Below are 27,988 nucleotides of genomic sequence, written 5' to 3' on the forward strand. Positions count from 1 at the left end.
CTAAAGAAGTCTCATATGCCCTTGAGCCCATCTGACTGCTGGGAGCCCAGGAGAGACATTGCTTCTCTTAGGGACATCACTGGAGACCGCATGGCTTTCAAGACTAAATTGAATACTTTGCGGACCTTGTATTCTGGGAGGAATCAGGCTTGGAGACGAGAATCCAGGATTAGACCTAGAAAGATATGAGTCCTTGAGGGGATTAATTTTGACTTTTGGGTATTTACCAACCATCCTAGCTGTTGCAACACCACCATGACTTCTAGAAGTTGACTGGAGCAATGGACTTCTGATTTCCCTATTACCAAAAAGTCGTCTAAATAGGGAACGATCACTACGTTTTTGATTTGTAGAAAGGCTGTTACTTCCGCTATTAATTTTGTGAATATTCTCGGGGCTATGGAGAGGCCGAAGGGTAGGGCAGTAAACTGAAAATGCCTCAGTTCTTTCTGAATGAACAGGGCTACTCTCAGATATTTCTGGTAGTCTGGATGAATTGGGACGTGATAATATGCGTCCTTCAAGTCTATTACTGTCATAAAGCAGTCATGGTGCAAGAGCTTCACTGCCGAGCTCACTGACTCCATCTTGAAAGTCTGGTTCTCTATCAACTGGTTTAGACTCCTGAGGTTGATGATGGTCCTTAAGGACCCATTGGTTTTTTTTTTATCATGAACAGAGGGGAATAGAATCCCTTCTTCCTTTGTGGTATCGGAACTTCGAGAAGGACCCGTTTCGTTTCCCTACTAGCCCCAATATTTCTGACTCCAGAGCTATCTGTTCTTCCTGGACCTTCCTCTTGGGGGTAATCATAAAGGTCCGGCGAGGAATCTGGCTGAACAGTATTTTCAGGCCACCACTCAGAATATTCAGAATCCAGGGGCTTGATGTAATGGCTTCCCAAGCTGGAATAAAGTGGGAAAGCTTCCCCCCTACCTCCAGCCTGGCGTCATTGGGAAGATTTTTTTGTATTGGAGGACGGTCCTCCAAACATATAGCCTGACTCTTTCTTGGACCCCCATCTTCTCCTGTCTCCTGGAGGGTGACCCTGATTTAAATTTTCTCCTCCGAAAACTAAACCTTTTTGAGTCCCCTGAAAATCCTGGGAACCCTTTGTTATTATCCCTCGGTTTTTCTAAAAGGTCATCCAGCTTCTGGCCAAACAGGAGTCTGCCGTCACACGGGAGGGAACATAATTTATGTTTGGATTGTAGGTCACCTGGACAACTCTTGAGCCACAAGGCCCGTCTGGCAGTATTAGATAGATTTGCTGATCTAGCCGAGAGTCTGAGTCCGCTGAAGAATCTGCCAGGAAGACTGATGCTGCCTGCATTAGGGGCAGATTTGAAAGGATTCCATCCCTAGGGATCTTTTTATCCCTAAGTTGGTCTTCCAATTGTTGGAGCCACACCATGAGAGACCTTGCCAGCTACCTCAGGCTTCAGGCCTCCTGCTGCAGCTTCCCAAGTGTGACGTAGAAAGGAGTCAGCCTTTTTATCAAGGGCTTACTTTAGGACGCCTGAATCCTCCAAGGGTAGGGAAGATTTTTTTGGATGACCAGGCTACAGCCCCATCAACTTTGGGGATTTTATCCCAAGGCTCAGAGTCCTTCTCCTCAAAGGGGTACCTTCTTTTAGAGAAGGAGGGGAAGGCCCCTTATCTCTCTGGTTTCTTCCACTCTCTGTCAATAAGGCCCTGAATTTTACTGTTTACCGGAAAGGAGCGTCTCTTTTTTTCTCCAAGGCCCGCAAACATAATGTCTTCCAGGGATTTGGATGCTTTCTCCTCCCCCAGACCCATGGTTGATCTGACTGATTTGGCCAGTTTGTCCGTACCCTCGATGGGGAAGCAGGGTCTACTGTTATCGATGAGGAAGAGGATGATGAAATCACTCAGCCATAGATCCTCGGACTGGGATGAATCAGAATTGGAGGAGACATCTTTATGGGATCTTTTCTTCCCTCCAAACAACCCCTTCAGGGACCCTTGAACCTCTGCGTGGACTATGGATTTCAGATTGGATGCGAAATCCAGAGAATTTTCTGCTATGGTTTTATTAATGCAGTTCGGGCATAGCTGTTTTTGCAAATCTATGGGAAGGAAAGTTTGGCATAGGGCACAAATCCTGTGCTTTTGCTTGGCGCTACTCTTCTTAGGATCCTACAGAAGGACTCACATATGAGACTTCCCATTACTAAAAGGGTGACATTCACGAAGATCACTCACCCCTGAAGTCACAAACGGGTACCGGATTCGGAGGCTGTAGTGGAACACGCGATGATTCCTTTCTGGATGGTCCAGAGGTGTTTGATACCTTGCTCCTGCGGCTGCCACTGCGATTGCTCGAGCGGCTGTCTGTGTGAGAGGCGTCCGTCTACCTCTTCCTGTTATGCACACGCCCGGACTGACTGGCGTGTGCGTGATTAGTGATCCCACTGTACCATGAACCGGGGAGTGCCTGGAGGTGGGTAACTAAGTATCAACCCGATCTGACCAAGGTCGCACGTCGGCTCAGTCGACTCCGTGCACCAGGGAGGAACCGAGCAGAGGGACCAGGTGCTACTCCAGGTCAGACCCCGGACACGGCTGTTGACCCACACCGGGGAATGCAGGAACAGGCAGGTTAGGCTGGCATACAGACAGGTGGGTATTGGCAGGCACGACTGGTATGCAGACAGGTGGGCACTGATAAGCACGGCTGGTATGCAGATAGGGGGGGTACTGGCAAGCACAGCTGGAGTGCAGACAGGGAGGTACTGGCAGGCACGGCTGGCGTGCAGACAGGGAGGTACTAGCAGGTTGGAGCGCAGGCTGGATAGGGTCCAGTACAGACTGGGATACAGGAACAGAACCGCAGATGCGGTAGACTAGCAGAGTAAAGCGAATTCGTCAGAGCGGAGGACAAGGCTGAGCAGAGCGAATCCGCTGGTGCGGTGAGCAAGTAAAGCAAAGCGAAACCGCAGGTGCGGTGGACAAGGTAGAGCAGATCGAAACTGCCGGAGCGGTGGACTAGGCAGAGCAGGAAGGAACCGCCAGAGCGGTGGACAAGGCAGAGCAGAGCGAAACCGCTGCTGCGGTGAGCAAGCGGAGCAGAGCGAAACCGCAGGTGCGGTGGACAAGGCAGAGCAGAGCGAAACCGCCGGAGCGGTGGACAAGGCAGAGCAAAGAGGAACCGCCGGAGCGGTGGACAAGGCAGAGCAGAGCGAAACCGCTGGTGCGGTGAGCAAGCGGAGCAGAGCGAAACCGCAGGTGCGGTGAACAAGGCTGAGCAGAGTGAAACCGCCCGAGCGGTGGACAAGGCAGAGCAGAGAGGAACCGCCGGAGCGGTGAACAAGGCAGAGCAGAGAGGAACCGCCGGAGCGGTGAGCAAGCAGGGCAGAGCGAAACCGCCAGAGAGGTAAACAAGGTAGAGCGGAGCAAAACCGCCGGAGCGGTGGACAAGGCAGGGCAGAGCGAAACCGCCGGAGCGGTGGGCAAGGCAGAGCAGAGAGAAACTGCCAGAGCGGTGGACAAGGCAGAGCAGAACGAAACCGCAGGAGTGGTGGGCAAGACAGAGCAGAGAGCAGAGAGAAACCGCCAGAGCGGTGGACAAGGCAGAGATGACAGGGCTCTGTTCACATGGAACAGACTGGAAGGGACAAGCAGAACCATATACGCACAAGGTACTTACAATGAAGTAGCGAGTGGACTCTAAACTCACAAACAGAAGTACAGAGACAACGAGATGGAGTTAGGTGCAGGTTCAGACACTGCAGGAACAGGGAAGGTACGGACATAGAGACAAACAGGTAACAGGCTAGGAGACAGTTCAGACAGGAACTGACACTGCAACGAGATACAGGAACGAGCCTGGGTATACAGCCCCCAGAATGGCGAAAACAGACAAGAAGTCACAGATAACAGGTCTGGGTATACAGCCCCCAGAGATGGTGGAAACAGACAAGAAGTCACAGATAACAGGTCTGGGTATACAGTCCCCAGAGATGGCGGAAACAGACAAGAAGCAGAACTGGACCTGGCAACTTCAGAGTCAAGGAGCACACTGAATGTTAGTGTTGCTCAGGCACCTCCTTCAGGGTGGAGTGGGTTTAAATATCCAGTGACTCACAGCAGCTATAAGAATCAGGAAGTAACCGGGCCGCCACCCTAAGCAGTCAGACCAGAGGCATGCACACAGCATGAACAGGAGCAAGGTTTGCAGACTGGACTGAAGGGTAAGATTGCGATCTTGCATAGTGGGAGGTGGTACACTATGCAAGCACGCTGCCAGGGATGTTACACTTCCATTGCTGAGGTAGAGGGGTTAGCTGCTGCTCTTGACTATCCTGGTCAGCCATCTTGCAGAAGCTTGAGCGACGCTCCCAGGATAACCCCCCCATAACATAGAGCCATCCAGAACCTCCTCCGGTTCAAGGGCCCTCCCCCCCTTCCCAGGCCGAGGCTCCAAACAAAAAACTGGCCCACGAGCGCTTTACAGGGCACCGACATCTTGGATCGGGCACCATACGGTGCAGTGGTCTACGGGAAGCCAGAGCCTGCCTCACCGCGTTCGCCCGCTCGGACGCAGGACCCAAGGGAGCTGCGGATGGCGCTTCTGGAGGCTGGAACCTGGTGCACAGGCCAGTGCCTGTTCTTCCACACCGGAACAGGCCCAGGTAAGTTCTTTTATATCCAAACAGGTTCCCATCAAGGACAGGAAACCAAATGAAGCAAGGGGGAGGTACCGCCTTTTTATTTCAGACGGTTTCCTGTCCTTGATGGGGCGGATTCCTCTCTCAAGGTGTGCTGTCATGGGTGAGGGGAAAAAATGGATTTAAATATGGGACCAAGGAAGAGAAGGTGGCATTGTTTGCCGATGATTTACGATTATTCCTTGGGGATGCTCGGGGGTCTCTGGAGAGCAAGCTGGCGACTATCTCTAGCTGACTTATTCCTTCCAAAGACCATACTAAGGACTAGGGAGCACTTATTACAAGTGGAGAAATGACCATTCGGGCAAACAGGAAAGAGAAAGGAAAATTCAGAAAAATGGGGATGATCACCATAATTACAATAAAACGGTGAGGTTCCAGCAGACTGACTGATCCGACTGTAAGGCCACGGCTTCACTGTCAGTATTTGGTCAGTATTTTTCCTCGGGAGTGGGAGCCAAAACCAGGTGAAGAACAAGCAGACAAAAGGTATAATAGAAACAAGTCACCAATTCTACATTTATCACGCACTACAGGTTTTGGCTACCATTCCTGAGAAAAAATACTGACCAAATACTAATAGTGGGGTGGTGGCCTTAAAGGCAAACTCGGCAAGAAGCAAGAATGAAGTTGCAGCAAAACAGTGAGCTGCAACAAAACACCTTAAAATTTGTTATAGAGATTGATTAGTCCTTTCTGTCTGACCAATGGTTTCAGTGTGGTTGGTCCAGGAAAATAAATGAATTCCCAGTTTGTTACAAAAAGCTCTGCAGAATTTGGAGACAAATTTCACTACCCTACCACACACAATGTTAAGAGGGATCCCATGTACTCTTACTTTATGCGAATTAAAAAACCTGGAGAATGTCTCTGCATTAGGTAATCCTCTGACAAAGGAACAAAATGAGCCCGTTTAATGAATCAGTCAATGACCACCCAAAGACAGTCTTCCCACCAGGCAGAGGCAAATCCGTGATGAAATCCATGGACAGATGAGTTCACTGTCTTTCTGGAATTGCAATGGAGCCAATACTCCACCTGGACTGTTATGACAGACTTTAGCATGTGCGCAAACTACACAAGCAGATACAAAATCTTTAATATAATTATTCATAGATGGCCAGCAAAAAAGCCTAATAATAGCTTTCTGCTTAGCTGTGAACCGCGGATGACCACTCATGATTAAATCATGAAACTCTAGCAACAGACGCAATCTTAGGTACACAACTATAAATAATTTGGACCTAGGCGTGGCGAAAGGAGCAAACGATTGGACTTTACGGATCTCAGCTTCAACCTCCAACGATATCACAGAAACCACAATGCCCTCAGGGAGAATGGAGGTTTTGGAGAAGAAACAGAACTAAAACTGCTTGGACCTCGGCCTGAAAGTGATAGAGAAATTGAATCTAGAGAAAAATAAGGACCCTCTGGCCTGTCTAGGAGTTAGCCATTTAGCTGATTCAATAAACGCTAAATTCTTCTGGTCAGTGACCACAGTGATTTGATGAACTTCTCCCTCCAGAAAATGTCTTAAAACCTTAAAGGCTAATTTAACAACGAGTAACTCACAATTCCCAACAGCATAATTTCTTTCAGCAGATGAAAATTTTCTTAATAAAAAAACACATGGCCACAAATTGGTCAAAGTCTCGGAACATTGAAATAAAACGGCCCCTACCCCGACCTCCGAAACATCCACCTCCACAATGAATGGTTCTTGGAGATGGGGTTGGATTAGAACAGGAGCAGACAAACACTCCTTCAATTTCTCAAAAGACCCAATAGCATCCGGTGGCCAAACCTTGAGATCTGCCACCTTACGTGTGACGTCAGTAATCTGAGAAAAAAAACCGAAAGAATTTCCTATAATAGTTGGAGAATCCTACAAAATGTTGCAACACTTTCAGGTCACTAGGTTGGACCCAATCTATTATGGCTTTCACCTTCCCAGGATCCATCGTAAACCCATCAGCCGATAAAATGACCCAGGAATGAAACTTTCTGAACAGAAAAAAAAACATTTCTCAATTTCAGCAAAGAAAGAATTCTCCCTCAATCTTTCTAAAACAACACGGACATGTTCCTGGTGAGAATCCAAATTAGGAGAGAAAATTCTCTATCATCAAGATAAATCACAAGAAATCTCCCAAAGTAATCAGAGAAATATCATTCAGAGAGTTGTGAAATTCTGTTGGTGCATTGGAGAATCCAAATGGCAGAACGAGATTATCGAATAAGGCCTCTGCTCCGTACAGATCGTACACACATAGCTCCGCTCCTTACACGTCGTACACACATGGCTCCACTCCGCATGCCTCGTACACACGCGGCTCCGCTCTGTACACCTTGTACACACGCGGCTCCGCTCCGTACACCTCGTACACGCGCGGCTCCGCTTCGTACGCCTCGTACACGCGCGGCTCCGCTCCGTACGCCTCGTACACGCGCGGCTCCGCTCCGTACGCCTCGTACACGCGCGGCTCTGCTCCGTACGCCTCGTACACGCGCGGCTCTGCTCCGTACACCTCGTACACACGCGGCTCTGCTCCGTACACCTCGTACACACGCGGCTCTGCTCCGTACACCTCGTACACACGCGGCTCTGCTCCGTACACATCGTACACGCGCGGCTCCGCTTCGTACACCTCGTACACGCGTGGCTCCGCTTCGTACACCTCGTACACGCGCGGCTCCGCTTCGTACACCTCGTACACGCGCGGCTCAGTACACCTCGTACACACCCGGCTCCGCTCCGTACACCTCGTACACACACAGTTTCGCTCCGTACACGCGTGGCTCTGCTCCGTACACCTCGTACACGCGCGGCTCAGCTCCGTACACGTCGTACACGCGCGGCTCAGCTCCGTACACGCGCTGCTCAGCTCCGTACACGTCGTACACGCGCTGCTCAGCTCCGTACACGTCGTACACGCGCGGCTCAGCTCCGTACACGTCGTACAAGCACGGCTCCGCTCCCTACGCCTCGTACACGCACGGCTCCGCTCCGTACACCTTGTACACACACGGCTCCGCTCCGTACACCTCGTACACACACGGCTCCGCTCCATACACCTCGTACACACGCGGCTCTGCTCCGTACACCTCGTACACACGCTGCTCTGCTCCGTACACCTCGTACACACGCTGCTCTGCTCCGTACACCTCGTACACACGCTGCTCCGCTCCGTACACCTCGTACACACGCTGCTCCGCTCCGTACACCTCGTACACACGCTGCTCCGCTCCGTACACCTCGTACACACGCTGCTCCGCTCCGTACACCTCGTACACACGCGGCTCCGCTCCGTACACCTCGTACACACGCGGCTCCGCTCCGTACACCTCGTACACACGCGGCTCCGCTCCGTACACCTCGTACACACGCGGCTCCGCTCCGTACACCTCGTACACACGCGGCTCCGCTCCGTACACCTCGTACACACGCGGCTCCGCTCCGTACAACGCGTACACACGCGGCTCTGCTACGTACGCCTCGTACACACGCGGCTCTGCTACGTACGCCTCGTACACACGCGGCTCCGCTCCGTACACCTCGTACACACGCGGCTCCGCTCCGTACACCTCGTCCACACGCGGCTCCGCTCCGTACAACGCGTACACACGCGGCTCTGCTACGTACGCCTCGTACACACGCGGCTCTGCTCCGTACGCCTCGTACACACGCGGCTCCGCTCCGTACGCCTCGTACACGCGCGGCTCCGCTCCGTACGCCTCGTACACGCGCGGCTCCGCTCCGTACGCCTCGTACACGCGCGGCTCCGCTCCGTACGCCTCGTACACGCGCGGCTCCGCTCCGTACGCCTCGTACACGCGCGGCTCCGCTCCGTACGCCTCGTACACGCGCGGCTCCGCTCCGTACGCCTCGTACACGCGCGGCTCCGCTCCGTACGCCTCGTACACGCGCGGCTCCGCTCCGTACGCCTCGTACACGCGCGGCTCCGCTCCGTACGCCTCGTACACGCGCGGCTCTGCTCCGTACACCTCGTACACACGCGGCTCTGCTCCGTACACCTCGTACACACGCGGCTCTGCTCCGTACACCTCGTACACACGCGGCTCTGCTCCGTACACCTCGTACACACGCGGCTCTGCTCCGTACACCTCGTACACACGCGGCTCTGCTCCGTACACCTCGTACACACGCGGCTCCGCTCCGTACACCTCGTACACACGCGGCTCCGCTCCGTACACCTCGTACACACGCGGCTCCGCTCCGTACACCTCGTACACACGCGGCTCCGCTCCGTACACCTCGTACACACGCGGCTCCGCTCCGTACACCTCGTACACACGCGGCTCCGCTCCGTACACCTCGTACACACGCGGCTCCGCTCCGTACACCTCGTACACACGCGGCTCTGCTCCGTACACACGCAGCTCCGCTCCGTACAACGCGTACACACGCGGCTCTGCTACGTACGCCTCGTACACACGCGGCTCTGCTCCGTACACACGCAGCTCCGCTCCGTACAACGCGTACACACGCGGCTCCGCTCCGTACACCTCGTACACACGCGGCTCCGCTCCGTACACCTCGTACACACGCGGCTCCGCTCCGTACACCTCGTACACACGCGGCTCCGCTCCGTACACCTCGTACACACGCGGCTCCGCTCCGTACACCTCGTACACACGCGGCTCCGCTCCGTACACCTCGTACACACGCGGCTCCGCTCCGTACACCTCGTACACACGCGGCTCCGCTCCGTACACCTCGTACACACGCGGCTCCGCTCCGTACACCTCGTACACACGCGGCTCTGCTCCGTACACACGCAGCTCCGCTCCGTACAACGCGTACACACGCGGCTCTGCTACGTACGCCTCGTACACACGCGGCTCTGCTCCGTACGCCTCGTACACACGCGGCTCCGCTCCGTACGCCTCGTACACACGCGGCTCCGCTCCGTACACCTCGTACACACGCGGCTCCGCTCCGTACGCCTCGTACACACGCGGCTCTGCTCCGTACGCCTCGTACACACGCGGCTCCGCTCCGTACGCCTCGTACACACGCGGCTCCGCTCCGTACGCCTCGTACACGCGCGGCTCTGCTCCGTACGCCTCGTACACGCGCGGCTCCGCTCCGTACACCTCGTACACACGCGGCTCTGCTCCGTACACCTCGTACACACGCGGCTCTGCTCCGTACACCTCGTACACACGCGGCTCTGCTCCGTACACCTCGTACACACGCGGCTCCGCTCCGTACACCTCGTACACACGCGGCTCCGCTCCGTACACCTCGTACACACGCGGCTCTGCTCCGTACACCTCGTACACACGCGGCTCCGCTCCGTACAACGCATACACACGCGGCTCTGCTCCGTACACCTCGTACACACGCGGCTCCGCTCCGTACACCTCGTACACACGCGGCTCCGCTCCGTACACCTCGTACACACACGGCTCTGCTCCGTACACCTTGTACACACGCGGCTCCGCTCCGTACGCCTCGTACACACGCGGCTCCGCTCCGTACGCCTCGTACACGCGCGGCTCCGCTCCGTACGCCTCGTACACGCGCGGCTCCGCTCCGTACGCCTCGTACACGCGCGGCTCCGCTCCGTACGCCTCGTACACGCGCGGCTCTGCTCCGTACGCCTCGTACACGCGCGGCTCCGCTCCGTACGCCTCGTACACGCGCGGCTCCGCTCCGTACGCCTCGTACACGCGCGGCTCCGCTCCGTACGCCTCGTACACGCGCGGCTCCGCTCCGTACGCCTCGTACACGCGCGGCTCTGCTCCGTACGCCTCGTACACGCGCGGCTCTGCTCCGTACACCTCGTACACACGCGGCTCTGCTCCGTACACCTCGTACACACGCGGCTCTGCTCCGTACACCTCGTACACACGCGGCTCTGCTCCGTACACCTCGTACACACGCGGCTCTGCTCCGTACACCTCGTACACACGCGGCTCTGCTCCGTACACCTCGTACACACGCGGCTCCGCTCCGTACACCTCGTACACACGCGGCTCCGCTCCGTACACCTCGTACACACGCGGCTCCGCTCCGTACACCTCGTACACACGCGGCTCCGCTCCGTACACCTCGTACACACGCGGCTCCGCTCCGTACACCTCGTACACACGCGGCTCTGCTCCGTACACCTCGTACACACGCGGCTCTGCTCCGTACACACGCAGCTCCGCTCCGTACAACGCGTACACACGCGGCTCTGCTACGTACGCCTCGTACACACGCGGCTCTGCTCCGTACGCCTCGTACACACGCGGCTCCGCTCCGTACGCCTCGTACACACGCGGCTCCGCTCCGTACGCCTCGTACACACGCGGCTCCGCTCCGTACACCTCGTACACACGCGGCTCCGCTCCGTACGCCTCGTACACACGCGGCTCTGCTCCGTACGCCTCGTACACACGCGGCTCCGCTCCGTACGCCTCGTACACACGCGGCTCCGCTCCGTACGCCTCGTACACGCGCGGCTCTGCTCCGTACGCCTCGTACACGCGCGGCTCCGCTCCGTACACCTCGTACACACGCGGCTCTGCTCCGTACACCTCGTACACACGCGGCTCTGCTCCGTACACCTCGTACACACGCGGCTCTGCTCCGTACACCTCGTACACACGCGGCTCCGCTCCGTACACCTCGTACACACGCGGCTCCGCTCCGTACACCTCGTACACACGCGGCTCTGCTCCGTACACCTCGTACACACGCGGCTCCGCTCCGTACAACGCATACACACGCGGCTCTGCTCCGTACACCTCGTACACACGCGGCTCCGCTCCGTACACCTCGTACACACGCGGCTCCGCTCCGTACACCTCGTACACACACGGCTCTGCTCCGTACACCTTGTACACACACGGCTCCGCTCCGTACACCTCGTACACACACGGCTCTGCTACATCCCCCCTGTAAACCCCTCCTGACCCCACACATAAACTTCAGCTCATCCAGCACCATGACAACCAGCACAGCAGAGTCCTGCATCCACTGAGGCCCCTGATCATGTGACCCCTGACTCCTCCCCTCCTGTGACCTCATCACAGGTCCTGTGCGCACAGAGCAGCCATATATGTGGTGGCGGCTCTGCAGGTGGAGGTATGTGGAGACCCCCATTACTGGGCGCAGGGGGCATTAACCCCTTCAGCACGGAGACTCTTTTGGGGTCTTGTGTTGCCCCTTTATAAGAATCATAAGGTTTTTGTTCTGTTTCCTGTAATAGATACATACGACCCAACTATGGAGACAGGAAGGGAGGAAACGTATTGTTCTCATAGTACAGGACCCCTTTACTGGCCCCACAGTGTAATGCCACCATTATGCCCCTTATACAGGATGTATGATGCCCCCACAGTGTAATGCCCCCATTATACCCCTTATACAGGATGTGTAATGCCCCCATTATACCCCTTATACAGGATGTATGATGCCCCCCACACAGTGTAATGCCCCCATTACGCCCCTTATGCAGTGTGTGTAATGCCCCCATTATGCCCCTTATGCAGTATGTATGATGCCCCCACAGTGTAATGCCCCATTATGCCCCTTATGCAGTATGTATGATGCCCCCACACAGTGTAATGCCCCTTATGCAGTATGTATGATGCCCCCACAGTGTAATGCCCCCATTATGCCCCATATACAGTGTGTATGATGCCCCCACACAGTGTAATGCCCCCATTATGCCCCTTATGCAGTATGTATGATGCCCCTTATGCAGTATGTATGATGCCCCCACACAGTGTAATGCCCCCATTATGCCCCTTATGCAGTGTGTATGATGCCCCCACACAGTGTAATGCCCCCATTATTCCTCTTATTCAGTATGTATGATGCCCCCATTATGCCCCTTATGTAGGATGTATGATGCCCCCAGACAGTGTTATGCCCCTTATGCAGTATGTATGATGCCCCCACACAGTGTAATGCCCCTTATGCAGTATGTATGATGCCCCCACACAGTGTAATGCCCCCATTATGCCCCTTATGCAGTATGTATGATGCCCCCACAGTGTAATGCCCCCATTATGCCCCTTATGCAGTATGTATGATGCCCCCACAGTGTAATGCCCCCATTATACCCCTTATACAGGATGTGTAATGCCCCCATTATACCCCTTATACAAGATGTATGATGCCCCCCACACAGTGTAATGCCCCCATTGCGCTCCTTATGCAGTGTGCGTAATGCCCCCATTATACCCCTTATGCAGTATGTATGATGCCCCCACAGTGTAATGCCCCCATTATGCCCCTTATGCAGTATGTATGATGCCCCCACAGTGTAATGCCCCATATGTAGTATGTATGATGCCTCCACAGTGTAATGCCCCCATTATGCCCCATATACAGTGTGTATGATGCCCCCACACAGTGTAATGCCCCCATTATGCCCCTTATGCAGTATGTATGATGCCCCCACACAGTGTAATGCCCCCATTATTCCTCTTATTCAGTATGTATGATGCCCCCACACAGTGTAATGCCCCCATTATGCCCCTTATGCAGGATGTATGATGCCCCCACACAGTGTAATGCCCCCATTATGCCCCTTATTCAGGATGTATGATGCCCCCACAGTGTAATGCCCCCATTATGCCCCTTATGCAGTATGTATGATGCCCCCACACAGTGTAATGCCCCCATTATGCCCCTTATGCAGTATGTATGATGCCCCCACACAGTGTAATGCCCCCATTATGCCCCTTATGCAGGGTGTATGATGCCCCCATACAGTGTAATGCCCCCATTATGCCCCTTATGCAGTATGTATGATGACCCCACACAGTGTAATGCCCCCATTATGCCCCTTATGCAGTATGTATGATGCCCCCACACAGTGTAATGCCCCCATTATGCCCCTTATGCAGTATGTATGATGCCCCCACACAGTTTAATGCCCCCATTAGGCCCCTTATGCATGATGTATGATGCCCCCACACAGTGTAGTGCCCCATTATGCCCCTTATGCAGTATGTATGATGACCCCACACAATGTAATGCCCCCATTATGCCCCTTATGCAGTATGTATGATGCCCCCACACAGTGTAATGCCCCCATTATGCCCCTTTTGCAGTATGTATGATGCCCCCACACAGTGTAATGCCCCCTTTATGCCCCTTATGCAGTATGTATGATGCTCCCACACAGTGTAATGCCCCCATTATGCACCTTATGCAGTATGTATTATGCCCCCACAGTGTAATGCCCCCATTATACCCCTTTTTTGGCCCCACGTAGTGTAATGTTCCCATAGTACCGCCATCCCCCCACACAGTATAATCAGAGTTATAGCTAAGGTCTGATGGGGACCCGTTGCGAGATTTCGACCACCCCCCATCCTGATATATACAGTGGGTATGGAAATTATTCAGACCCCTTTACATTTTTCACTCTGTTTCATTGCAGCCTTTTGGTAAATTGTAAAAAGTTATTTTTTTTCTCATTAATGTACACTCTGCACCCCATCTTGACTGAAAAAAAAATGTAGAAATTTTTGCAAATTTATTAAAAAAGAAAAACTTAAATATCACATGGTCATAAGTATTCAGACCCTTTGCTCAGACACTCTTATTTAAGTCACATGCTGTCCATTTCCTTGTGACCCTCCTTGAGATGGTTCTACTCCTTCATTGGAGTCCAGCTGTGTTTAATTACACTGATAGGACTTGATTTGGAAAGGCACACACCTGTCTATATAAAACCTCACAGCTCACAGTGCATGTCAGACCAAATGAGAATCATGAACTCAGAGACAGAATTGTGGCAAGGCACAGATCTGGCCAAGGTTACGAAAGAATTTCTGCATTACTCAAGGTTCCTAAGAGCACAGTTGCCTCCATAATCCTTAAATGGAAGAAGTTTTGGACCACCAGAAGTCTTCCTAGACCTGGCCGTCCTGCCAAACTGAGCAATCGTGGGAGAAGAGCCTTGGTGAGAGAGGTAAAGAAGAACCCCAAGATCACTGTGGCTGATCTCCAGAGATGCAGTAGGGAGATGGGAGAAAGTTCCATAAAGCCAGCTATCACTTATGCCCTCCACCAGTCGGGCCTTTATGGCAAAGTGGCCCCACCGAAGCCTCTCCTCAGTGCAAGACATATGAAAGCCTGCATAGAGTTTGCTCAAAAACACATGAAGAACTCCCAGACTATGAGAAATAAGATTCTCTGGTCTGATGAGATGAACATAGAACTTTTTGGTGATAATTCTAAGTGGTATGTGTGGAGAAAACCAGGCACTGCTCATCTCCTGCCCAATACAATCCCAACAGTGAAACATGGTGGTGGCAGCATCATGCTATGGGGGTGTTTTTCAGCTGCAGCGACAGGACGACTGATTGCAATTGAAGGAAACATGAATGCGGCCAAGTACAGAGATATCCTGGATGAAAACCTCTTCAGACTTGGCCGAAGGTTCACCTTCCAACAAAACAATGACCCTAAGCACACAACTAAAATAACAAAGGAGTGGCTTCAGAGTAACTCTGTGACCATTCTTGACTGGCCCAGCCAGAGCCCTGACCTAAACCCAATTGAGCATCTCTGGAGAGACCTGAAAATGGCTGTCCACCAACGTTCACCATCCAACCTGATGGAACTGGAGAGAATCTGCAGGAAAGAATGGCAGAGGATCCCCAAATCCAGGTGTGAAAAACTTGTTACATCATTCCCAAGAAGACTCATGGCTGTACTAGCTGAAAAGAGTGCTTCTACTCAATACTGAGCAAAGGGTCTGAATACTTATGACCATGTGATTTTTCAGTTTTTCTTTTTTCAGAAATTTGGAAAAATTTCTACATTTCTTGTTTTTTTTTTCAGTCAAGATGGGGTGCAGAGTGTACTTTAATGGGAAAAAAATATGAACTTTTTAGAATTTACCAAATGGCTGCAATGAAACAAAGAGTGAAAAATTTAAAGGGGTCTGACTACTCTCCGTACCCACTGTATATGTATGTCCCTTATCCTAGGCCCCATCTTGGTATATGTCCCCTGTGCTGCCTCTGTTCTTTAGTGTATAGAAAAAATAAACTATTACACTCACCAGGGGCGAACATAGAAGTGATGGGGCCCCATAACAGAAGTACAGTGCATTGTGAAAGTATTTGGCCCCCTTGAACTTTTCTACTTTTTGCCACATTTCTGGCTTCAAACATAAAGATATAAAATTCTAATTTTTTGGGGGGAAGAATCAACAAGAAGTGGATCTCTGAATGATCCAGTGTTGTCCTAAATGACTGGTAATTATAAGTAGAATCCACCTGTGTGTAATCAAGTCTCCGTATAAATGCACCTGCTCTGTGATAGTCTCAGGGTTCTGTTTCAAGTGCAGAGAGCATCATGAAGACCAAGGAACACACAAGGCAGGTCCGAGATACTGTTGTGGCGAAGTTTAAAGCCGGATTTGGATACAAAAAGATTTCCCAAGTTTTAAACATCTCAAGGAGCACTGTGCAAGCGATCATATTGAAATGGAAGGAGTATCCGACCACTGCAAATCTACCAAGACCTGGCCGTCCCTCTAAACTTTCATCTCGAACAAGAAGACTGAACAGAGATGCAGCCAAAAGTCCCATGATGACTCTGGATGAACTGCAATATATAGAATTAGTATAAAACTCTTATAAGAAAGAAGCGATAGCAAGTCTTGCAAACAGTACTTAGCCGCCTATAAAAAAGTAAATCTGTGGAACTGGTAACACTCCTAGTATGGTTCCTTCTGACACAGGAACCTAACGGACCACAGGTGTGTAACACTATAGACCATCACCTCAATTCCAACTAAGTTGTTCTGGTCCAAACTAAAGAGAAGACTGTCATACAATAAATGTTTCTTTAAATATACAACAAAGCATATTGAACAGACAGGTATACATCAAGAATCTCCTACACCCATGACTTTAATTCAGAAATGGGTGAGGAAAAGAGGAAGATAGACCAATTGTAATGTAGAGTCTAGATGTGACATAAAATACCTGGTGAATAATTAATATATAGAACAATCTCACCGTTAGAATGTCAGTATCATCGCTGTTGACTCATATCTATGCAATTCTAAGGAGAACCCTTTGGAAGTGGCATTATCCAGTAGAGTGCAGGACTCATTTCCTCTAGAAGGACTCAGACCAACAGGGTGAGGGGTGCCCTCCCGACGCGTTTCCTCATGTTACTGATTCATCAGGGGAGAGAGCAGTAGTACTAATGGGTCTATCAGCCCGAAATGGAGATGGCACGGCTGCTAAGTAGTGCCCGCGCTTCTTTTAAATATGCCGGTATTACTGCGCTACAGCGGTAACGTCACTTCCGGTTTCCGGCCCCTCAACTTCCGGTATTTGGAGCGCATGAGCCGGCAAATGACATGCAAACGTCGTTTCCGATGACGCGAGCCTCCGACTGGGCGGACGCTTGCTGTGTTGTGATGGTAACCTGATGTACATCAACCAGACACGACTGCGGAATATCAGGTAAATATACTATTTGCCCGGGTCCATCAGGTCACCATTAGGATAATTCGGCTTACGGGATGATTTAAAATGGAAACATCATGCAGCGCCCTAGGTAGAGTGGGAAAAAAACGGTTTGTCACGGGGTTCAAGGATCAGGGAGGGGTACAGAGGAAATGATTAATCAGTTCCCGAGGCACAATACTCTCACACGTAGATCAGTTGGAACATGTAGGTGAAGACTTTATACATAGTCATAAAACCTTCTGACAAAGGCGGAAATGTTGTCATTATTCGGGCTGATAGACCCATTAGTACTACTGCTCTCTCCCCTGATGAATCAGTAACATGAGGAAACGCGTCGGGAGAGCACCCCTCACCCTGTTGGTCTGAGTCCTTCCAGAGGAAATGAGTCCTGCACTCTACTGGATATTGCCACTTCCAAAGGGTTCTCCTTAGAATTGCATAGATATGAGTCAACAGCGATGATACTGACATTCTAACGGTGAGATTGTTCTATATATTAATTATTCACCAGGTATTTTATGTCACATCTAGACTCTACATTACAATTGGTCTATCTTCCTCTTTTCCTCACCCATTTCTGAATTAAAGTCATGGGTGTAGGAGATTCTTGATGTATACCTGTCTGTTCAATATGCTTTGTTGTATATTTAAAGAAACATTTATTGTATGACAGTCTTCTCTTTAGTTTGGACCAGAACAACTTATTTGGAATTGAGGTGGTGGTCTATAGTGTTACACACCTGTGGTCCGTTAGGTTCCTGTGTCAGAAGGAACTATACTAGGAGTGTTACCAGTTCCACAGATTTTTCTTTTTTATAGGCGGCTAAGTACCGTTTGCAAGACTTGCTATCGCTTCTTTCTTATATGAGTTTTATACTAATTCGATTTATTCACTACTATTTTTAAATAGATAAATAAAAGTTAATTTTTATATTACACTTTGCCACTTTTTGCTCGTCGTTCTATTGAATACTTGTGGTTTATATCCCTTTGCTGATATTTTAATGTTCGTGACGCCACCTGTGGTATGCGACTGTATGGAGCAGGTCCTCTGGAGCTGTTGGTAATGCAGCAGAGCTGGTTCAGCTCTCCACAGGTAGAGCTAAGCTCCAGGGCCTTGCTGTGGTGACTATAGATGAGGTAGATGTTGTTGTGCAGTGTGGTGCAGGGGATGATGGCGCAGCAATAATTCACAGAGACAGTGGGGTGCAGTCTTCAAGGTTTACTCACGCTTATCACGTTGCTCCTGGTTACAACTGCAGATTATAACCACCCAAGTCGTCCTGCATTCACCATGGGAGGGGTTCAGCAATCCCTTAGGTAATTCAAGAGCACTTAACGGGACCCCTTTCTGTGTGCCTTTCTCAGTCATCTTCCTGCGCTGGCTCTCACCCTCCTGCCCTGCGCCTCGCAAACAGTGTGCCAAGCCGGTAACCTCAGATCTTAGCGGGCAACCTGGAGTTCCCTGTATCCTGTGTGGCTACCTTTTTGGCGATTAATTGTGGCTGTGGCAACTGCACCCTGAAAATGTATGTAGAAGCCTCCGGTTTCTAGCTGAATATGGCAATTCCGACTAGTTAGGGGCCGGTCTCCTCTGCGGCTTGATCCCTCCACGTCCTGGTAGATTCGGGCGTACGGGTGGCCTCCAGCACTTCCTGTACCCCTAGGATCCCCTCTTTCCTTCTTGGAGCCTTCTTTCCTGCTCCTCTCCTCTCTGTTCAGTCAGTCTCCACTCCTGGGCCTCTCTCACTCAGGCGCGCTCCTCCTGAGCAGAGCTCCTGCGGAGCTCCTGCTCCCACTACTTCTCCTCTCACTGTCTTCTCTGACTCAACCCCTTCTAGATGGTTCCATCCCTTTTTATACTACTCCTGAAGTGCTCCCCTGATCTTCTTCCTCCACCCACACCCACTACATTGTTCTGCCCTCCAGTTAGGGACCAGGGACTGTGCTCTCCTTTAGGAGCAATCTCGCCCTGCCCTCTGAAGTGGAGTGTAATGCATGCTAGTGTGTGGGTTCCGGGCAGTACTCCATCGTTACCTGAGAGTGAGATACTACACCTCTCGGTGAGATGCAGTACCTCTGTGGCGACTGAACCCGCAGGGGTGCCACATATCCATAAAAAGTCTTGTTTGAAGTTTGCCACCTGCCACCTGGGAGAATCACCAAACATGTGGAATAAGGTGCTCTGGTCAGCTGAAACCAAAATCAAACTTTTTGGCCACAATGCAAAACGATATGTTTGGCGTAAAAGCAACACAGCTCATCACCCTCAAAACACCATCCCCACTGTCAAACATGGTGGTGGCAGCATCATGGTTTGGGCCTGCTTTTCTTCAGCAGGGACAGGGAAGATGGTTAAAATTGATGGGAAGATGGACGGAGCCAAAAACAGGACCATTCTGGATGAAAACCTGTTGGAGACCTGAGACTGGGACAGAGATTTATCTTCCAAATAGACAATGATCCCAAACATAAAGCGAAACCTACAATGGATTTGTTCAAAAATATACGTATCCAGGTGTTAGAATGGCCAAGTCAAAGTCCAGACCTGAATCCAATCAAGAATCTGTGGAAAGAGCTGAAAACTGCTGTTCACAAACGCTCTCCATCCAACCTCAATGAGCTCGAGCTGTTTTGCAAAGAAGAATAGGCAAGAATTTCAGCCTCTCGATGTGCAAAACTGATAGAGACATACCCCAAGCAACTTCCAGCTGTAATCACAGCAAAAGGTGGCGCTACTAAGTATTAACTCAAGGGGGCCGAATAATATTGCACGCCCCACTTTTCAGTTTTTATTTTTTTTTAAAAGTTTAAAATATCCAATAAATTTCATTCCACTTCACGATTGTGTCCCACTTGTTGTTGATTCTTCCCCCCAAAAATAGAATTTTATATCTTTGTTTGAAGCCAGAAATGTGGCAAAAGGTAGAAAAGTTCAAGGGGGCCAAATACTTTCACAATGCACGATATAATGCACTCCCCATAATCCTCCATACAGTATAATGCACAGCCCATAGTCATCCATGTGGTATATTGCACAGCCCATAGTCCATATATGTAGTATAATGCACAGCCCGTTGTCCGTACATGTCGCATAATACACACCCCATGGTCCTTGCATGTAGTATAATGCACAGCCCATAGTCCGTACATGTAGTATAATGCACAGCCCATAGTCCGTACATGTAGTGTAATGCACAGCCCATAGTCCGTACATGTAGTATAATGCACAGCCCATAGTCCGTACATGTAGTATAATGCACAGCCCATAGTCCGTACATGTAGTATAATGCACAGCCCATAGTCCGTACATGTAGTATAATGCACAGCCCATAGTCCGTACATGTAGTATAATGCACAGCCCATAGTCCGTACATGTAGTATAATGCACAGCCCATAGTCCGTACATGTAGTATAATGCACAGCCCATAGTCCGTACATGTAGTATAATGCACAGCCCATAGTCCGTACATGTAGTATAATGCACAGCCCATAGTCCGTACATGTAGTATAATCCACAGCCCATAGTCCGCACATGTAGCATAATGCACAGCCCATAGTCATCCATGTAGTATAATGCACAACCCATAGTCATCCATGTAGTATAATGCACAACCCATAGTCCATACATGTAGTATAATGCACTGCCCATAGTCATCCATGTAGTATATGCACAGCCCATAGTCCATACATGTAGTATAATGCACAGCCCATACATGTAGTGTAATGCACAGCCCATAGTCCACACATTTAGTATAATGGTCCACCCATAGTCATACATGTAGTATAATGCACAGCCCATAGTCATACATGTAGTATAATGCCCAGCCCACCGTCATCCATGTAGTATAATGCCCAGCCCATAGTCATACATGTAGTATAATGCACAGCCCACAGTCCATACATGTAGTATAATGCACTCCCCATAATCCTCCATACAGTATAATGCCCAGCCCACCGTCATCCATGTAGTATAATGCACAGCCCATAGTCATACATGTAGTATAATGCACAGCCCACAGTCCATACATGTAGTATAATGCACAGCCCATAGTCATCCATGTAGTATAATGCCCAGCCCACCGTCATCCATGTAGTATAATGCCCAGCCCATAGTCATACATGTAGTATAATGCACAGCCCACAGTTATACATGTAGTATAATGCACAGCCCAGTCATCCATGTAGTATAATGCCCAGCCCATAATCCACACATGTAGTATAATGCACAGCCCACAGTCATACATGTAGTATAATGCACAGCCCCCAGTCATACATGTAGTATAATGCACTGCCCATAGTCATCCATGTAGTATATGCACAGCCCATAGTCCATACATGTAGTATAATGCACAGCCCATACATGTAGTGTAATGCACAGCCCATAGTCCACACATTTAGTATAATGGTCCACCCATAGTCATACATGTAGTATAATGCACAGCCCATAGTCATACATGTAGTATAATGCCCAGCCCACCGTCATCCATGTAGTATAATGCCCAGCCCATAGTCATACATGTAGTATAATGCACAGCCCACAGTCCATACATGTAGTATAATGCCCAGCCCACCGTCATCCATGTAGTATAATGCCCAGCCCACCGTCATCCATGTAGTATAATGCCCAGCCCATAGTCATACATGTAGTATAATGCACAGCCCACAGTCCATACATTTAGTATAATGCACAGCCCATAATCCAAACATGTAGTATAATGCACAGCCCATAATCCACACATGTAGTATAATGCACAGCCCACAGTCATACATGTAGTATAATGCACAGCCCATACTCATACATGTAGTATAATGTACAGCCCACAGTCATCCATGCAGTATAATGCACAGCCCACAGTCATCCATGTAGTATAATGCACAGCCCATAATCCACACATGTAGTATAATGCACAGCCCATAGTCCGTACATTTAGTATAATGCACAGCCCATAATCCAAACATGTAGTATAATGCACAGCCCACAGTCATCCATGTAGTATAATGCCCAGCCCATAATCCACACATGTAGTATAATGCACAGCCCACAGTCCATACATTTAGTATAATGCACAGCCCATAATCCAAACATGTAGTATAATGCACAGCCCACAGTCATCCATGTAGTATAATGCACAGCCCATAATCCACACATGTAGTATAATGCACAGCCCACAGTCATACATGTAGTATAATGCACAGCCCATACTCATACATGTAGTATAATGTACAGCCCACAGTCATCCATGCAGTATAATGCACAGCTCATACTCTTACATGTAGTAGTATAATGCACAGTCCATACTCTTACATGTAGTAGTATGGCCAAGGGCACCGTGTACTCGCTGATTTAAAAAAACAATAACATTATATTCACCTTCTCTCCGCTCCCTCGCCGCGCGGTGTCTTTTTCTGGAGCTGCCGCTGACTTCAGCTGGAAGCGACAGGAGAGCATGATGTTACTTCCATGCGCCCCTAATGACGTACATGCCGATGTCAGCTGCAGGCCTCTGATTGGTCGGCAGCGTGTATTGTGGCACTAAGCTGAATGTCAGTCCGAGAACACACATCCTGCTGAAGCAGGGGTTGGTGTTGGCTGGGCCCGGTCACAGGAGCGACTGCGGTCATTAATCCTCTCATAGTACCTCTATTTCCCCACACTGTATAATGTTCACAGTACCGCCATCTTCCCACATACAGTATAATGTTCCCACAGTCCCGCAATCTTCCCACATACAGTATAATGTCACAGTCCCGCCATCTTCCCACATACAATATAATATTCCCACATTACCACCATCCCCCTCACTTACAGTATAATGATCCCACAGTGCCGCCATCCCCAATTTTATTTTATGTTTTAACACTTGGTTTTCTTTTTTTGGTGTTTTTCATGTAATATATGGAAGCCTACATAAAAATGCTAAAAGAAACATAATATCCATGAAAAAAAAACACTGTACAAGGAGACATTAGCATCAAATAACTCCTGTCTTGGTGTTCTTACAAACAAGCTCTTATAAATGAGATGTAACGTGATAAAAGATTACAACCTGGGAAAGACGGGAAACATTCATACAGACAGTCGGTGATGATGTAGTTAGTGACGGACTCTGGCCAACTTTGTTTCTAGAGCCGTATTAGAAGATGAAGATGTCGTCCTCATCATGAAGTTGTTATTTCTCATGTCACGTGTAATGTATATGATGAGAATTAGCGTTATGGAAGATGAGTCTATAAGAAACGTATTCAGCTGCAGACTCCGAGGAAGAAACTGCTTGTTGTCTGTGGCCTAAAATATATAGGTTTTATTAGTACGTCAGGGACAAAAGCAGAATGTTGTAAAATAATAAAAATACCATTGCTGCTTGGGTTTCTGGGTGATTCTTACTGAAGCAGTGGCCAAATTAGCCAGTGATTGGAAGTACGGAGGAGATGTCTAAGGCTGTGTGCCCACGATGCGTTTTTTAAGCGTTTCCACCGCAGCAAAAACGCTTCAGAAACGCTTAAAAAATGCATGGTAGAAGGCCTGCCATGTTCCCCAATGATAATCCGCATGTGGTGTGCACATGCTGCGGAAATTTCCGCTACGGGTTATCATTGTGGAAAAAAATGCATTTTCACCGCCATTGACTAGCATTGGAACGCATGGATTACACATTACTACATCTGTAGATGCGTCTTCCATGCATTCTAATGTGCGGATGGTACCCAGGTGTGGAGGAGAGGAAACTCTCCTCCGGACCTGGGTACCATAGAACATGTAAAAAAAAGAATAAAATAAAAAATAAAGATTATACTTACCTTCTGGCGGCCCGCACTACGCTCGTCCTCCTTTGCCGGCATCTCGCGATGAACTGTAGGACCTGCGCTGACGTCATAGTCATGTGACAGCAGGTCCTTCAGTACAGTGCACCGCCAGTTGCCGGCAGCCACGACGGAGCGAAGCAAGACTGCGGGGGCCATCGGAGTGTAAGTATATATTTATTTTTTGACATTCTTTGGGGGTTACACTATATAAATCCATGTCTGTTGTATGGATTTATATACTGTAACCAAGTTGTCAAGCACTTTCCAAGTGATGCTAAAATCGCTTGGAAAGCGGTTGTCAACCCTCATACGGAAATGCATGTGAAGAACGCTTCACATCCACATGTCTTTGGCAGGACATGCTCAGGAAAAAATCCTGAGCATTTCTGCATCGTGGGCACATAGCCTAAGTCAGCAATTCAACTTGTGTTCCAATCCATAAAAGACTAGAGAATACAACATCTACGCATTCTATCTCCTGATATATTTCCCTTATTGTCTCCAGTAATTGTATTAATACACAGAATTCTTTATGATGTTACATCGGCTCTTCTTCTCATTCAGGTCTCTACAATATCAGATCCTCTCAGTGAAGATCTTCTATATTAAGAGAATTTTTCTGAATCACCTATCAATGATGGATATGGACAGAGACAAGATGGCGGAGAGGATATTACACCTCACCCTTGAGATCCTCTTTCGGCTTACTGGAGAGGTGAGAGATTCTGATGACGTCACATTACATCATTCTTATCTATGGGAATAACAGATGGACAGAACTGGAGAGGTGAGGACTCTGGAAATGTCTGGAGTGAGATTTATTAATGTTTCTCTCCATAACTAGGGTTACACAGTAGTGAAGAAGACCTCTAGTGAGCGCTGTCAGGACCCTGTGTCTGAGAGAAGGGGAAGACCCCTGTGCCCAATTACAGGACCTCAGTCTCACCCCCTGATACAGGAGGACATCAATGACTAGAAGATCCTAGAACTCACCTTCAAGATGATTGAGCTGCTGATTGGAGAGGTGACACTATTTGGAATGCTGGGACATTATACTGTAATGCTATGAAGGGATCGGGGGATGACGATATCATTGTATGCGTCAGGTTCCTATAAGGTGTCAGGATGTGGCTGTCTATTTCTCCATGGAGGAGTGGGAGTATATAGAAGGACACAAAGATCTGTACAAGGACATCATGATGGAGATTCCCGAGCCCCTCACATCACCAGGTAATAGACAGGACTAAATACACACGGCCTATAAATATTTGTATGTAAAGAATGAATTCAGTCCCTGTATGTGTTTCCTCCAGATCTATCCAGTAAGAGGACAACACCAGAGAGATGTCCCCATCCTCTTCTTCCACAGGACTGTAAACAAGAAGATCCCAATGTTTCTCAGGATCATCAGGTAGATGGAGAGAAGGTGTCATGAGATATCCCCTATGATGTGTAGACGGCTGTGAAGGTCTTGTGTTCAGTCTTGTTTTATCCACCAGTATTATATGTCTTATACGGTAAAGGTTACACCAATTTAAGATACACTAGGTAACTGCTCTCCTCCAAATTAAAGATGTCTGAGTGCATGCAGAGAAGCTAATTAACCAAATCTGCTAATCTGGTTGAAAAACTTCACTCAGAAACTGAACCACGCCAAATGGCATACTTTATTACGTAGACATGGGGTTAAATAGCATTCTCCTTCTAGATGGGATTAGTAAAATTTATTGCTCTTTTCTGATAACTTGGCACGCTATAATTCATTCATCTATGTATCTCTTGGTTTGATTAATGCCTTAGGAATTCCGATGGAGGGGGTGAGTTCGTCTCTCAGCGCCATCTTTGCCAACTCGACATGAATCTCTCTGTTATCAGCCATGCACATGCATATGTCATTCCCAGGAAATCATTTAGTTGTTCTTGTCTACAGATTAGAACAGAAGCTGTTAGTTATATATTCATTAACTATTAATATAATCCATGTGCATATACACATTTGCATACATACATACACATAGATTATTTCATCATCGCTATATTGATTCACACTGATTAGGTAATCTATTAAAAGAAACTAATTGATTTTCTATAATATATATATTTAACCTTGACAAGCCCCCCTAAAATCAATTATTTGCTTTTAATATCCATATGCTAAAAATCAGAGGGGGAGAAGAAATTGACCCTATGTTAAGGCTATTCTGGAACCCTACGATGTGACGGGCGGCCCATCCCTTTTAGCCGGACCCACCGACGTTCCTAAATCTAACTCGTACGAAGACCTACAGGAAAGGGGTGGAGACCCTAAAAGATCTAGTGACTGTGTAATCGCCGGTCACCCCTAACACAGAAATATGGATATTAACTTTACAAACTCATTTACTTCCGGTATTCTCTCTGGTACAACACTTTTGTTCTAAGGGGAACTGTTTGTTCATAGATTTTGAGAGCCTTAGTAACTTTCCCTGTGGGGCCGGTATTGTCTGGGATATACGTACAACAATGGTCACCTATCATTTTGCATACCGCTCCTTTTTCTGCAATAACATATCCAGAGCTATTCTGTTTTGGAAGGCCATGGTAGATGTGGGTGCTAGTTGGTCAGCTATCCCTTATAAGGCATCTTTGGTGTAATTGACAAATCTTTGTTGGTTATAATATATGTAATGTATCCAATCTACGTTCTTGTTAATGGTTATTATGGGTATTATGGACTCAAATCCCACCTTCACTTGGTCTCAGGCCTTGAATTCGTCTGGCACCCCCCTAAGAACCCCGAGAACATTATATATATATATATATATATATATATATATATATATATATATATATATATATATGGATCAAAACTGCCTTTGGGGTTAACTTCTCTCTTGGCCCTGTATGTACCTGCAAACACAGCCTTTATTTCCTCTTTGGATTCCTGGGACTCAGATATAAGGTAAACAGACATTATTGCTTTAGTTATGGCACATTCCCCAGTCTATTTGCCCTCCAATCTAATCCTAATCTTCATGTCACCACATTCAAGGAAGTGTTGTACCAGAAAACTGGAATATCATTCTCTTTAGTAATAATTGTTTGGAATGCACGTGTTACCGTAACAAAGGCTTCCCCCCCAAGCTACTGTCATCAGACAAAGGAACATCAGGGTTGTGGGTCTGAGACCGCCTTCTTGCAATGGGATGTGTGGACCCATGATGTTTGGCCTTCGACCTTCACAGCCGTAGGGGATGTAAGTAGTGCTTGGTAGGGCCCTTCAAATCTGGCATCCAGTGTGCCTCGCACGTGATTCTTTATCCAGACAAAATCTCCAGGCTGGATACTGTGAGTACCTGATTCAAGATCTGAGTCTGGAATAGAAGAGTACACTGTAGCATGTGTTAGTTTTAACTCTTTAGCAAGTCTGACAACAAAATTCACAAGCTTATCATTCCCTGAACTAAGCTGCTGTGGGTAATATCGACCCATTCTAGGTGGCCCACCATACAAGATCTCGTATGATGTGAGCCCTGTGGGTTGTCTCGGGGTATTTTGGACTGAGTATAGGGCAATAGGCAGCACCTCCGGCCATGGAAGTGAAAATTCTTTACTGGCTTTAAGAATTTTGTTTTGTTTTCCTTCTTCCGTTACCGCATTCTGCCAGTCCACGTAAGTCCTGTGTGTCAGATTCTCTTCCAGTCTTTGCTCCTCTTCATCTTCCAACCCCAAATTTCTCATTCCCGTTTCTTCCTCATCTCCTTGTTGTCTCTGACTTCTGGTGAGCACAAACACCTCCGTACCACCCGACACCTCTGCTTCCTCTGGAAATATTGGTTCCATAGCTGCTGCTTTTGCTGTAATGTCAGCCCTTGGCTTCCTCTGAATTCAGTTTCCCATGAGCCTTAATTTTGATCACAGCCACTTGCCTAGGTAACTTCAGAGCTTCTAGCAGACTTCTCACTGCCGCTGCATTCCGGATTGGAGCTCCACTGGCTGTCTTGTAGCCCCTCAGGGCCCATATCAGGCCAAAGTCATGGGCA

General features: G+C 49.0%; 1 pseudogene; it reads left to right on the forward strand.

Moving 5' to 3' along the window:
- The window catches only part of LOC141178697 (uncharacterized), a 67,240-nt pseudogene that overhangs the window by 27,156 nt on the left and 12,096 nt on the right, over positions 1-27,988 (forward strand).

This window comes from Phyllobates terribilis, unplaced genomic scaffold (genome assembly GCF_046119375.1).
Source record: "Phyllobates terribilis strain yellow unplaced genomic scaffold, ASM4611937v1 Scaffold_29__1_contigs__length_15306474, whole genome shotgun sequence".
Taxonomy (NCBI): domain Eukaryota; kingdom Metazoa; phylum Chordata; class Amphibia; order Anura; family Dendrobatidae; genus Phyllobates; species Phyllobates terribilis.